This window comes from Schistocerca serialis, chromosome 2 (assembly GCF_023864345.2).
Source record: "Schistocerca serialis cubense isolate TAMUIC-IGC-003099 chromosome 2, iqSchSeri2.2, whole genome shotgun sequence".
NCBI lineage: Eukaryota > Metazoa > Arthropoda > Insecta > Orthoptera > Acrididae > Schistocerca > Schistocerca serialis.
Genome location: NC_064639.1, coordinates 720,161,263 through 720,176,131, shown reverse-complemented (window position 1 = coordinate 720,176,131; position 14,869 = coordinate 720,161,263). Strand labels below are relative to the sequence as shown.

Below are 14,869 nucleotides of genomic sequence, written 5' to 3'. Positions count from 1 at the left end.
CATTGGGGCTATCGCAAAAAGCATGCAAAATTCCCTGCAGAGGATCGAGTTCCCTTGGGAGCTTTGTTGTGAACCAGTAAGTAAGCATACAATGAATCTTATCCCATGTGAGATGGGCTTAATGAAGCATCAGACAGTATGTAGTCATTGCATTTGGGATATTGGTGCAAAGTGGCTGTATCTAGTACATGACAAGGATGCAGAGACAAAAAATAAAGGTCACAATGGGTAGAATTCTTTTATGTTACAAGATATTTGGGTCTTTGACGTATCTTTCTTGCTAATATTTTGTGTCCTGCTGCAGGATATATTGTCAGAGGCTGTCGAAATAGATATTAACATCTCCTAGAATTGCAGCTCCCATAATTAATACTTTGAACACTTTTCTGCTAGAAAAGGCAAGACCAGGTGAACTGTTCAGGTATTCCCACTGTGCACAGCAAGAGATGAAAGATCAGTTGGAATTGTACCTAACGTCAGAGACAATGGAGGCGGTAGGGAGGAGGGAAATACAGAGGGGTCCAGAAAAATGTAGACACTTTTTGATAGTTAATATCTTTGGAACAACATGACATACCTTTTCAATTCTGCATGGTAGCATGGGTTGTCTCAACAGATCTTGGCATGCATTTTCCAGCAGATGACAGTGCAGCAATGAGAGAAGTAAGATTGTCGTTTGAGTGACACAAATCCATATTGAAGTGGTACTGGAAATACAAAAACATGATGGAAGTACAATGGCAATGTCATAATGTGTACCAAAGTTAACCACCAACATGTATGGCAAATTTTTGTATTCAGAATAAATTTTAAACCTACAGTACTGTTCAGAATGTACATAAGGAAAGGCCTGGCTGACCAAAAACATCAACAAGTGCAGCTTCCAGTGCTGCTGACTTGCAGCATTTTACTAGGTCGCCTTAAAAATCTGTGAAGCAGGGTGCACATGAAAGCAGGGTCAGCCGATCAACCATACGATGAATTCTGAAGGCTGCAGAGTGAAAAGTGTACGTTCCAAGATCACTGTATGTTATGAACGAGGGCGTCCCGTATTGAAGGATAGTGTACTGCAAGTGGTTTGAAGGCATGCTTCATGGGGATCAGCAATTTGCAGGGATGGTTATCTGGTTCCAATGAGGAGGTGCAATTTCATCTGAATGGTACTGTAAACTGCCACAACTGCATGTGTCGGGCTTCTGAAAATCCTTGAATTCACTTTGAACACATAAAATAACCTCTCCATGCAAGAATTATAATGGTATGTCATTTTGTTCCATTAATATAGCATTTGCGTGTATGTGTGCGCATATGTGGTTTTTTTTTTTTTTTTTTTTTTTTTATGACAGCCTTGCTTGCTGAAAACTTATTTGTGACAGATTTTTTGTTGTGACTATCTGCAACTTAGCATCTCTGCTACATGGTGAGTAGCAACTATCCTTTTCATAATATTGTTGCATTCTTTCCTGGGTTCTGCATTGTGTGATTATTTTATGGGGTCCTTTGTAATGGCGAAAAAAATTTCCAATCTCCATTTTCAATTTGGAACTCTCATGAAGTGACTTTGCTAGTACTAATTCACATATGTTTAAGTTAGGTGTAATTGGTTTCTCATTATGTTCTTTGACTCTTAATTTCTGATTGATGTTTTAACTGTTCTTCTGCTTGCTTTTGTATATCATCAAAAGTTATGTTCACAATGTCTGACCAGGTGAAATGTTTTAATAACAGTTCTCCAATAAATTGCTTATTAAGTTACTTCTATTAGTGAGTGCCCACTAGATACGTGTGGAAGGTTCTTTAAAATAACCTGGAACTCAAGGATCATCTGTGCCCATTAGTGTGTCTATGTGAACAATATGCTCTGCACATTGTCTGATTTCCCTCAGTATTCTCTCAGACAAGTTCAACTATGGGTGGAATGTAGAAATAGTAACATGTCTAATACCTTCCCAGGTGAGTAACTCCTTAAAAGTATTACTAGTAAACTGTGTTCCATCGTTGGTTAATAAACAACTTGATTTTCCCATGTCTCAAAAGTATTTTCTCAGACAGTTAACTATCGTGACTGAATTTGCTAATTTGATTGGCTGTAGTTTTATATACTTGGCCCAGCATTCTAGTCTCACAATATTGTAGGTTACACCTCCTCTCCCTTTTTGGTAGTGGCCCATACAAATCCACAGTTGATAGGTCATATAATGCATAAGATATTATTGCATATAGTTCATATGTTACTTCATTACTGTCATCTTTCATCTTTTGGTGCAGTTCACAAGTTCATAACATATTTCTGACTTTTCTGCTTATATTTTTAAAATAATAAAATATTTTCATATGTTTAATGAACTTCCATATTTCAAAGCGTCCATAATCTCTATGTAAAAAACCAAATCAAATCATCTACTGCAACTTTAGAGACAGACATTCTCCAATAATGAGTGTTCTCATTTAGTCTCCTAAACAAAGTATCTTTGCAATGATCCAGCATTTCCGTTCATTTTCTGACAAAATATTGTGCTCCAATAATTACAATATATGACTGAAAAACTCATTTACTTTAACTCCCTCCTTGATTGTTTTTGCTAGAGTTCTCACTTCATTACAGGTTAACATTTAGATACAAAGTTAATAATAAAACTGATTCCTGGTCCCTCTGTTCTATATTCATGGCAAGGGTGATTGGTAAAGTGCATCACCCTTTAATGTAACTTATGTCTATTGTAAACTCCTTCAAAAATAATACCCATCTCATTAGTCTACTGCGAAGGAGTTAACTCTCCATTAAGAAACTCAAAGCTTCTTGGTCAGTGCATATTACTATTTTTGAGCCCCATACAAGAATATGAAACTTCTTGAAACTCCATACAATAACTAATAATTTCTTTTCTGTAGCTTTATAATTTAATTCATTCTTATTAAGACTTCGGCTAGCAAAAATAACAGTATTGTATTCTCCTTGTGTTGGATCCCATTTCTTGTGAAACAGTTCACATCCTAATCCATATTCCGAAGTATCCGTAACTAACTTAAAAGGTTGATGTATCTTTGGATGCTTTAGTAGCTTAGCATCTAATGAAGAATGTTTAATTTTGTTATAGGCTTCAGCCATTCCCTCATTCCATTTCCATTTAGTTCTTTGCTTAAGCAATGACAAGTGCTGATTATTCATGGATCAATCTTTTATGAAATGTTGGTAGAATCTGCCTAAACATAAAATTGACATACTTGCTTGGCATTTCTTGGCACTGGGCAATCTTTGATTGCTCATATTCTTTCAGGGTCAGGTTGTAACTCTTTTACTCGTATTGTATGTCCTAAAAATTTCAATTCATTTCCGCTGAAGTGAGAGTTTGTTAACTTAATTGTAATACCTCGCTTGCATAGCCTATATAAGGTTCTGGTTAATAATTCAAAATGTTCCTCCCATTATTTTGATATTAAAAGCAAATTGTCTACATATCTTAGTAAATCTTCTATGAAATCATCTCCTAGTGCTCTGTCAAATGCTCTTATAAAAACAGATACTGATATATTCAAACCAAATGGAAGCACTCAGAACTGGTAAGACTTCCTTTCAAACAGAAATTATATATATTTTTGTGAATCTTCATGCAATTTCACTTTCCGGTACCCAGCTGTGAGATCCAGTGAACAAAAGGAATTGGCTTTCTCAAATCTGGATAATAGTTTGTGTATTTCTATTGATCAGTCTCCTTCTGTTTCATGTGTTTGTTTAATGTGTGAGCATCTAATACTAAGCACACTCCACCAGTAACTTTGTTTACTATCAATAATGGATTATTGTATACAATTACACTGTGTTCAGTGATCCTATTTTCGATCATTTTGTGTATCTCTTTCTGTGCCTCTTTTTGTAAACTCATAGGAACAGCAACTGACTTACAATGAATGTCCTCTTGTCTTTTATTTAAACTTACATGCATTATCTCCTATTGCTCCTGGCTTATCAGGGAAAACTCTGTTATTTGTAGTTAATATGTCATATGATTCCTGCTTTTGTTCTCTGTCAGAATATCTGATTCTCAAGACTTCAGTTGTAGACTTCTTGGATTTCAGGCATTTTGTCTACAGTATTCTCAACTATTACTGTTTTAGCAGTAGTTTCCTGTTGTATCTTGGTTACCTCTTTTAAATCCTGGCTCATTTCTTTTGATACTCTGTTAGTATCAAAATTGAGTGACACTTTATGTTGCAACAACCAATCAAGTTCTAGTAATAAATGCAAATTTCAATTTGGAGCAATTAATAAAGATTGGTAAAAAACATAACCATTCACTGTAATTGGTGCTCTTGTTCCTATTTTTATTGGCTTACCTTTACTTCCCATTTTGTCTATTACATAAACACCATTCACTGGTAGTGCTGGACATTTCCATTTACTACAAATCAAGGACATAAATTCCTGCAAAATTATTGATATCTCATTCCTGGATCTATGTGAATATCTGCATTCATTTCAGTTTTTTCCCCACAATTATAGGTTTTAATTGTTCCTTCTCTACTGATGTTTCTTCTTGTAGTGGCCAATCACGGGTGGTAATTGTACGCATAAGAGCTGCTACTTTTTCTACCTTTGTACCTCTTGCTCCTGTGGTATCATGAAGATTGTTTCCAGTGCGGGAACGGTTGTTGGAAGTAAATTTCATTGACTATTTGTTTGTTCAGTTGTTTCCCTTACTATAATAGTGCTTTTGACTGTACAAAATTTCCTTTCATTTTTCTTTTGAAATCTGGGAGGATAATGATTTCCTCCATTATTCTCCGATGCATCGTTATCCCCATGGAAATAATTCTTCCTTTTTGTGTTTAAATGATCTAACAACTCGGTATATGTTAACAAATCACTAACATTTGCCCATCCTTGATACCAGACTTGTTTATGTACATGTTAGGCTAATCGTCTTACCAATATTTTCACTAAATGTCCTTGTATTTTACTGTCTAAATATTTGGCCTGTGTAAGGTACCATCTACATACTTCTTGTAGGGAACCCTACTGTTGTTATAACTTAGGACCAAGTACGTCAAGTGTTAATTTTTCCTGCATGCTATCTGGCCAATGTTTCCTCTTGAAACTACTTTCGAAATCTTCCCAAGAGTTGAAGTCTTCAGAATGGGCACTGTCCCATTCCGCTGCATCTCCTGTTAAATAGCCTAATGCAAAATCTATTTTTTGTGAATCTTCCCACTTACTTGGTAATGATCTAGAAAATGCTCGTAACAAACATACGGGATGCACTTCCCCCTTCGGTTTCAACTTGGGAAATTGCTTGGATAAATTTAAATCTGATATTAACTGGAATTCCTCCAACAATTCTTTAGACATGCCTCCATTAACATTGTTCCCTCTTTTTTCAATATCTGATTGTGTTTTCTCTAAAGCATCCCATAATTTTTGAAATTTTTCTCGTTGTTGTGCAGTACTAGCCACAGAAGTAGTATGTCCACTAGAAGATTCCACAGTGTCCCATATTTTTCACTCTACAAAACCTTGCAGTCATTTCTGTAAACTGGTTAATGTAGTATGTGGATTTAATATCTGCTGGTTTTCTGAGGCTTCAACTCTTTCTTGTGTCTTTGAGATTTCGTTTCTTACTGCTTGGAAATTTTCTTTGACACCTGTAAAATGAGCTACAGGTTTAGTAGTCACTACAGTATCTACTGTTGCAGGTAGAGTTTCAGTTAAAGCACTGACTTTATTTTCTAAAGAATCTGCTCTTTTTTTCTTGTGTCATTATATGAGACAGAAATTCTGTTTTAATGGTTTTCTCAACTTTATTATGTATGAGGTCTGTCTAAAAAGTATCTGACCTTCGATTTTCCCATGCAAAATGGAGACGATAGCATGGCGTGACTATACACAGTAAAGGAAGAGACCTTTATGCACATGTGTGAATTTTGTCCCCAGCTTCCAGCGCATCAGTCACCGCCTGTCGGTCACTGAGTGAGGTGCTACACGACATGTTCGTCGGATTACTGATTCTCTCAAGATGACTGAACGTGTTGAGCAAAGATACTGTGTCAAAGTTTGTCAAAAGCTTGGTGATTCTCAATGCAAAACAATTTGTAAGATTCAGCACGTGTTAGGAGAAGATTCGATGGGTGTAACACAAATTAAGGAGTGGTTCAACCAATTCAAAAATGGCCGCACATCAGCGGAGAGTGACCAGCGTTCTGGCAGGCCTCAAACTCCCAAACTGCTTGGAGTGCAGCTGTTGTTGAGAGAGTGCAAAATTTGGTGATGGCTGATTGTTGTTTGGTCGTGTGGGAGATTGCCCAAGAGGTTGGAGTGACTATGAAGATTCTGCACATGCAATTTTGCATGATGATTTGAAAATGCTCCGAGTGGCTGTGAAATTCGCACCCAAGTTGTTGTCACTGGAACAAAAAGACCTCTGTTTTGATATTGCAGAGGACCTTCTGGACACTACCAACATTGGTCCTGGGTTTCTGAACACTGTGATAACTGGAGATGAGTCATGGGTGTATGAGTACCACCCGGAAACAAAAAGGCAGGCATCACAATGGAAGCATCTCAAGTCTCCAAGCCTGAAGAAAGTGCAGCAGGTGCGAAGCAAAATCAAGGTGATGCTAACTGTCTTCTTTGATGTCCGTGGAATTGTGTATCACGAATATGCACCGGAAGGACAAACAGTGTCAAAGGAGTACTATCAAGATATTCTCTGGAGACTCCATGATGCACTTCGGCACAAGAGACCAGACATGTGGACAGCAAAAGACTAGCAATTGCATCACAACAACGCCCCCGCACATTCATCCCACATCCTTTAAATTATAGATAACTTCTTTAAATATTGTTGCAAAATAATTTTAAATAATTTATTTTCGATAATGCCTTAAAAGTTGTATCACGATGTATCGTGTGCAGTGTATAAGTTATCTTATTGATTTGTTGTGCTCGTTGCAAGATCTCATTTCTTCTTAATATTTTGTTAAAGTCTCTTCAGAATTTTTTCAATCTTCATTTTAAATTTTCTTCACTACTTGGAACTACTGAAATAATCCATTTACTTCTTTATTCACTGATTCTTCTATATCTGGACCACTCGATTCAAATAAACACCAGATCTATTTTACAATAACGTTCTGAAAGATGACAATCAAGTAACTTAGCATGCATTGAAGCTTTTCAAGCAGTGTCTACCATCAAATTCAGTTCAAAACAGTCATTATTTGTTCTGACCCTTGACAATGTTGGTGACCCTCTTGCCCTAAGGAGTGCACTGCACCTTCCATACGTACCATCAAACCACCATGCATCATCACAAGCCAGTGGCTGTTTTTTCCCGTATTTCATTCTGGATTTTGGCTGCTGCATGTCCAAATATTGTACACATGATCTGCACATACAGATATGAGGGTGCATACGGTGAATGTTTTTTTTTTTATTTTTCTTAATATACTAAGTTAACATAGAACATGACCACCTTTGGCTACTGTACCACAATGGAACATGATGTTCTCATGAACATCACATTACTCTACAAACTGTTGCAGTAATAACAGTAGATTTATGTCAGTGGAATCATTAGTTCATTCTTTAGGACAGAAGGATGGAAATCATAGTTCTAAAAGTTAATCATACACTTTCATATGTGTCAGCAGTACTAAATATTTTGCCTCCTGGCGAGCAGTTCTGTCTCATAATTTTCTAATTTTCTTGAGTGAATTTTAATTTTGATGCAAGTAACAACCCTATCTGACAGATGATTTACAAGACAACCAAGAGAATAACTGTTGCCACCACTACAAAAAAATATAATGCACCATCATTTCATATAATCAGCAGTCAGCATTGACATAGTTCTGTTGTCATTACTGCGACAGGTTCATAGCCAACTTGCCCCAGGGAATAACAGCAATTCTTCACCATCCATACATGAATGTGGTATTTGCTATTTCAAATAAAACTGATCTACAAAACCATGTTTAACCTCCTCTTCACTAAGACTGTCTCTCTAGTAACATTTATCTAGGTTGTATACTATAATAACTATTTTATGCACCAATAAAAAAATTAGTCATCTATCAGACATCAACTTTGGGACACTGGCAGAGTTTATATATGTATAGTCAGGATTTCTTTGGGTGTTATGAAAGGTCTTTTATAATGTTCTGCTAGAGTAGCTGTTGAAGGCTAAAATAAAGATGGAGGTTTTAGCTATTTGATTGACTGAAACTTCCAAAATGTGACAGTACTACCCATGACTTGTATTTATGAGATACACACTTTAAACAAATTATCTCTTGTATGTTGATGGGCTACTTTCTAAACAAGGACAATCACTTTGGTGTTAAGAGTGAAATTTTATGGATTTGTACCCAGTGATTTTTCCATTAGTAATACTCTGACTACTAATCTGAAAGATAAGGTTGTGTATTGGTGTGTGATCTATTCACTCTTGAGACTTTTTATTTCCATTTAAGCAACTTCCCACCAGTGTCTTGTTGAAGAGTTTAATGTATACTCTGGGCCATAGTACTCTACTTACCTTTACCAAGGAATGATGTAACTGGTTATTTTGTTAATTTACAAAAGTTTTGGATATCAATCTCGAGGTATTAAACATACTTTAAATGGATTGTTTTCAGATAGTTTACAAATATTGCTTAGTTAGAAGCTGATGTTTGTCTCCATTCCAATGATAACTTCCCATTCTGAACCCAGTAACCAACAGAGTAAGTGCTGTTAAAGTAATTTTGATTTCATCTTCACCAATATTGTGCCATTTTTGCCAAGTATAGTAATTCCATTGTTCCAGTTTTTCTTATCCTGTATTCATTGTTCTTCCTTTGGATATTACCAAATCCAGATCATAGTATTACAGTAATGTAATTAAAGGGACTTATCCCCAATATTTGTAATGCAGTATGACTAAAGGATTTCTTAATATAGACTATTATGGTATTTTATGTATTTTTATATAAAAAAAAAACCACAAAGTTCAGTCTTCAAAAGCAAACAAATATTTTTAAATGGAAATAACACACATTCTTGTTAGAAGTGTTGCAAAAATATAATTTTAGTAAGTTTTGGTTAAGATAATCCTGTTACTTAAAAGAAAATGACACTGGTCACATTTTAGTCACTTGTATGACTAAAGGTAAAATACGCTACTGGCCATTCAAATTGCTACACCAAGAAGATAACGTGCTATAGACGTGAAATTTAACCGACAGGAAGAAGATGCTGTGATATGCAAATGATTAGCTTTTCAGAGCATTTACACAAGGTTGGCGCTGGTGGCAACACCTACAACGTGCTGACATGAGGAAGGTTTCCAACCGATTTCACATACACGAACAGCAGTTGACCGGCATTGCCTGGTGAAACATTGTTGTGATGCCTCGTGTAAGGATGAGAAATGCGTACCATCACATTTCCGACTTTGATAAAGGTCGGATTGTAGCCTATCGTGATTGCGGTTTATCGTATAGTGGCATTGCTGCTCGTGTTGGTCTAGTTCCAATGACTGTTAGCAGAATATGGAATCGGTGGGTTGAGGAGGGTAATACGGAATGCTGTACTGGATCCCAACGGCCTCGTATCACTAACTGTCGAGATGACAGGCATCTTATCCGTATGGCTGTAATGGATCGTGCGGCCACATCTCGATCCCTGAGTCAACAGCTGGGACGTTTGCAAGACAACAACCATCTGCACGAACAGTTCGATGATGTTTGCAACAGCATGGATTATCAGCTCGGAGCCCACAGCTGCGGTTACCCTTGATGCTGCATCATAGACAGGAGCGCCTGCGATGGTGTACTCAGTGACGAACCTGGGTGCACGAATGGCAAAACGTCATTTTTTCAGATGAATCCAGGTTGTGTTTACAGCATCATGAGGGTCGCATCTGTGCTTGGTGACATCGCGGTGAACGCACATATGAAGCGTGTATTTGTCATCGCCATACTGGCGTAACACCCGGCATGATGGTATGGGGTGCCATTGGTTACACGTCTCGGTCACCTCTTGTTCGCATTGGCGGCACTTTGAACAGTGGACATTTCATTTCATATGTGTTACGACCCGTGGCTCTACCCTTCATTCGATCCTTGCGAAACCCTACATTTCATCAGGATAATGCACGATCGCATGTTGCAGGTCCTGTACGTGCCTTTCTGGATACAGAAAATGTTCAACTGCTGCCCTGGCCAGCACATTCTCCAGATCTCTCACCAATTGAAAATGTCTGGTCAATGGTGGCCGAGGAACTGGCTCATCACAATACGCCAATCACTACTCTTGATGAACTGTGGTATCATGTTGAAGCTGCATGGGCAGCTGTACCTGTACATGCCATCCAAGCTCTGTTTGACTCAATGCCCAGGTGTATCAAGGCCGTTATTACAGCCAGAGGTGGTTGTTCTGGGTACTGATTTCTCAGGATCTATGCACCCAAATTGCGTGAAAATATAATTACATGTTAGTTCTAGTATAATATATTTGTCCAATGAATACCTGTTTATCATCTGCATTTCTTCTTGGTGTAGCAACTTTAATGGCCAGGAGTGTAGGACCATTATCACTGAACAATATCAGGTTATTCCCATAAGCACCTTTGCTTTACTTGAGATTTGATTTCGAGGGTGGTCCCATAAGTACCCGACCAACCATAGAAAACAAAAAAATTTTGGAAAAAAAATTATTTATTTTTCAACATAATCTCCTTTCAGCTCCATGCACTTTTCCCAGCAATGTTCAATAAGTCTGATGCCTTTTTTACAATGAGAACTGTCTAACTCCTCAAAATAGCCATTACCTGCCGACATCACATCTTCATTTCTTGAAAATCTTCGACCACCGAGCCATTTTTTCAAGTTTGGGAACAGAAAATAATTCAGGGGGGCTAAATCTGGCAAATAGGGTGTATGAGGTAGCAATTCAAACTTTAATTCAAATTCAAACTGTAATTCATTAATTTTCGCCATTGCAATAATGAACTTGTGAGCTGGCGCATTGTCCTGAGGAAACAACACTTTCTTCTTTGCCAGATGCGGCCGATTTTGCTTGATTTCTTCACCCAAACATTGCAATAAGTTCGCATAATACTCGCCGTTGATAGTTTTTCCTTTTTCAAGATAGTCAATGAAAATTACCCCAGGCGCATCCCAAAAAACTGACACCATGACCTTGCCTGCAGGTGAAACGGTCTTCATCTTCTTTGGAGTTGGTTCTCCAATTTGTGTCCGTTGTTTTGATTGTTCTTTTGTCTTTGGAGTGAAGTAGTGCACCCATGTTTCATCCATGGTTATGAAATGGTGCAAAAAATCAACTTTGTTGCTGCGAAACTTCATTAAACGCTCAATTCAAACAGCTTCATGACACTGTTTTTGCTCAAGTGTGAGTAAACATGGCACAAACCTTGCACACAGTTTTCTCATGGCCAAATTTTCAGATAATATGTGATTTATAGCACTTTTTGAAATGCCTAATATGTCTGCTAGCTCACGCACTTTCAGTCGATGATCATCCAGTATCGCTTTGTGGATTTTCTTCACCATTTCTGGAGTCGTCACCTCATTTGGTCGACCACTGCAATGCTCATCCTTGCAGCACAGATGGCCTCATTTAAATGCAGCCACCCAATATTTTACTGTTGACAATGAAGGAACAGACTCTCCCAAAGTAGAATGTAGATCAGCTTTAATACTGGTTGCACTGAGGCCTTTAAAATAAATAAATAAATAAAAAATAAAAAAGTATCACATAATGATGACCAATTGCCTCCATTTTCACAAGTTCACTCACAACGTTCTCTATTGATGGCTGCTAAACAAATACCAAACAATGTGGCATCTTCAAACTTGAAACATATGCCTCATAGATCGTATACTTTCTAATCCAGAGATATTTTTCAACAATGACTGCCATCTCTTAGTCAGGCCGGGTACTTACGGGACCACCCTGTATTCAAGTACAGGAAAGTGAACATATAATAATCACACTGTTTGTTACTCATGTTCTCAGCTTAAGAAATGATGCAGTCATATATGATGCTATTTAATAATACATTAATACCTGACTCAACAATGGAAAAATCTAGATGGAATGTAATAATATTATGAAAAGGATAGTTGCTACTCACCAACAGCAGATGTGCTGAGTCACAGATAGGCACAATAAAAAAACTGTTACAAAATGAGCTTTCAGCCAACAAGGCCTCTCTCTCTCTCTCTCTATCTCTCTCTCTCTCTCTCTCTCTCTCTCTCTCTCTCACACACACACACACACACACACACACACACACACACACACACATACCTTCACTCAAATGCAACTCGCACACACATGACTGAAGTTTCTGGTTGCTGAGCACACTGCAAGACTGTAATTACCCTCCCAACTTTGTACAAAAACAAAACTGCCATGCCTTCTCTTGAGTCACCCACCACCTCCCAAAGTCCCACCGTCTGGCCACAGAGGGGCATTCCCCTTGTGACTCAGTACCACCCAGGACTGGAGCAACTGAATCACCTTCTTTGCCAGGGTTTTGACCAGTTCTCGTTGTGCCCTGAAAACAGGAATATCCTACCCACTATCCTTCCCACCCCTCCCACTACCCACCGAACCGACGCAGTATCTCTGTCCATCCCTACAAATCTCCTGCTCCCAATCCCTTGCCTCATGGTTCATATCCCTGTGATAGATCTTGATGCAAGACCTGCCCCATATATCCTCCCACCACCATCACCTACTCCAGTTCAGTCACAAGCATCACCTATCCCATTTTAAGACAGCACTACATGTGACACAAGTCATGTGATGTACAAGCTAAGCTGCAAGCACTGTGGTGCATTCTACGTGGGCATGACAACTAACAGGCTGTCTGTCTGCCTGCCTGAATGGCCACCAACAAACTGTGGCCAAGAAATAGCTGGACTACGCCATTGCTGAGCATGCTTGCCAACACAGTGTTCTTCATTTCAATGACTGCTTCAGACCCTGTGCCATCTGGATCCTTCCCATCAATACCAATTTTTCTGAATTGTGCATGTGGGGACTCTCCCTGCAATATATCCTATTCCTGTAACTGTCCTGGCCTCAACCTTTGTTAGGATGTGTCCTTACCCTCTAGCCCCTTCCATCACTACACAGTCTATATTCCATCAGCGCACCCACAGTCTTTTTACATCTCTCCTTCTCCATTAACCCTGACCTCCGTCTAACCTCCCGACTGCACCTAACTGACCTACCCTCTCTACACTTTGTCCATGTATGCTCCCACAAGCAGCATTTTACTGTTCCTCACACCTAACCTGCTCTCCTTCCCCCTCCCTGCCCTAGCCTCCTCCTTACCCCCACCATCCGGTTACATCTCCCATCACCTGGAGCTGCTGGCAGTGTGGCCTCAACAGCCATAGACTGTCTGCGACTCAGCATTTCTGCTTTATGGTGAGAGCAGCTATCCTTTTCATAATATTAATACCTGATTAAAAATTAAGAGGATTTACTAATCATTGTTTTAATACACAGTTCTTTGAATGTAAAATAAAGACAAATTTGTTTGTTTGAATTTATTTTTGTGAGCTTACAACATTGCTTTTATCTCATGTTGAAGCATCAGATCTTGAGCAGATGAGCAGATTCGCTTCAGGAGGTTACTGTGATGAATCGACTATAGTTTTCTTGCAACATCCGTGTGTTATTCTGACAGCCCTTGAAGTTCTGGGTTATAAAGTAGTTGCTTCATCCTCTGCCTCTGTTAAACAAGACTACAATGAGTATATGTGGACTATGAGAAAGGACTTTGCAGAACCAGAGCCTAGTAAGTTGCAAACTATGGCATAATTTTTAATTTAGTTGTTGATCCAAATGCCAAGGCAAATTTTACTTTGCTTTCAAGTAGTTCAGCTTCTTTTACAAAAATGTTGTTGTTTCTTCTGATGGCTATGAAACTTTGAAACTGATTTGTGTTTCCAGCTGACATAGAAAACAATGTTGTTTCAAATTATCTTGGTATCTACAGTTGTGAAACAAAAGTACAATTTTATTTTTAATCACAAGAAACCTGACTTGCACATAGAAGAGCTACGTCTTTTTGTAACAGTGTGATTTTAGTTAATTATTTTCCAAAGATTACATATTAGTCATGTGTAATATGTTTGTTTCACAAATTTAGCTTATCCACAGTTCAACAGCCATGCCATTTAAAGTTAAAGGTATAAGACGAGGCTGTTTTGGCAACATAAAGATATCAACAAGCACACGTTTAACAGCCCAGTCATCAAAATGATGTGTATAAAAAGGGAATCAACAATTCAGCTGAATACTCAACTGCACACCATTATTCAGTCAAATTGAGAAAATCTGAGAGATCCCAAATGTAGCATGATAATTATTGGGTATAGTCTTCTTGGTTATTATTGTACGTATTCGTGCATGGGGCCTCTGAGTTTTAGGCTGTGTTCCAAAAACTTGTGTTTTACTTTGCAGACAACTTCAAAGCTTGTTAATTTTATTTACTGAGGAGTTTGTATACTGCTTAGACAAAGGCTGCTCATGGAGTGTTTCACATGATATCGTCTTTTGGGAGGAAGGAACATTTTGATTTTCACTATATCCAAAATGTTTATAGTTCAATTTTATGTCCCCAAAAAGATAGTGCCTTTAGACAAGTCTGATTTTCTCTTTGCCATTTTCCTTTCTTCCCATGTTTCATTCCAAAGTCACCTGTGGTTCAGAGATCAGGTAGAAATAATTTTTTATTTGTTAAATATTAATACAGTCGGTAATAAAATTTAGACATGTTTCTCAGTTTTTGCCTGCATGAAACAGTAGTGAACTGATGTTCATACATTGTAGTACAGCAACATTAGTGCT

The 14,869-nt window shown here is 38.0% G+C and overlaps 1 protein-coding gene across 4 annotated transcripts in view; it reads left to right on the top strand.

Annotated features, from left to right (window-relative positions):
* LOC126457908 (ankyrin repeat domain-containing protein 39-like) overlaps positions 1-14,869 on the top strand; it is a 164,817-nt gene that overhangs the window by 90,637 nt on the left and 59,311 nt on the right. Inside the window, exons 2-3 of one of the 4 annotated variants that reach the window (XM_050094588.1) lie at positions 8,635-8,721; positions 13,608-13,814. The exons of the other annotated variants lie outside the window; for them this stretch is intronic. The gene's annotated coding sequence lies outside the window, so the exon portion shown is untranslated. The remainder of the gene's footprint in view (positions 1-8,634; positions 8,722-13,607; positions 13,815-14,869) is intronic. 4 annotated transcript variants of the gene reach the window in all.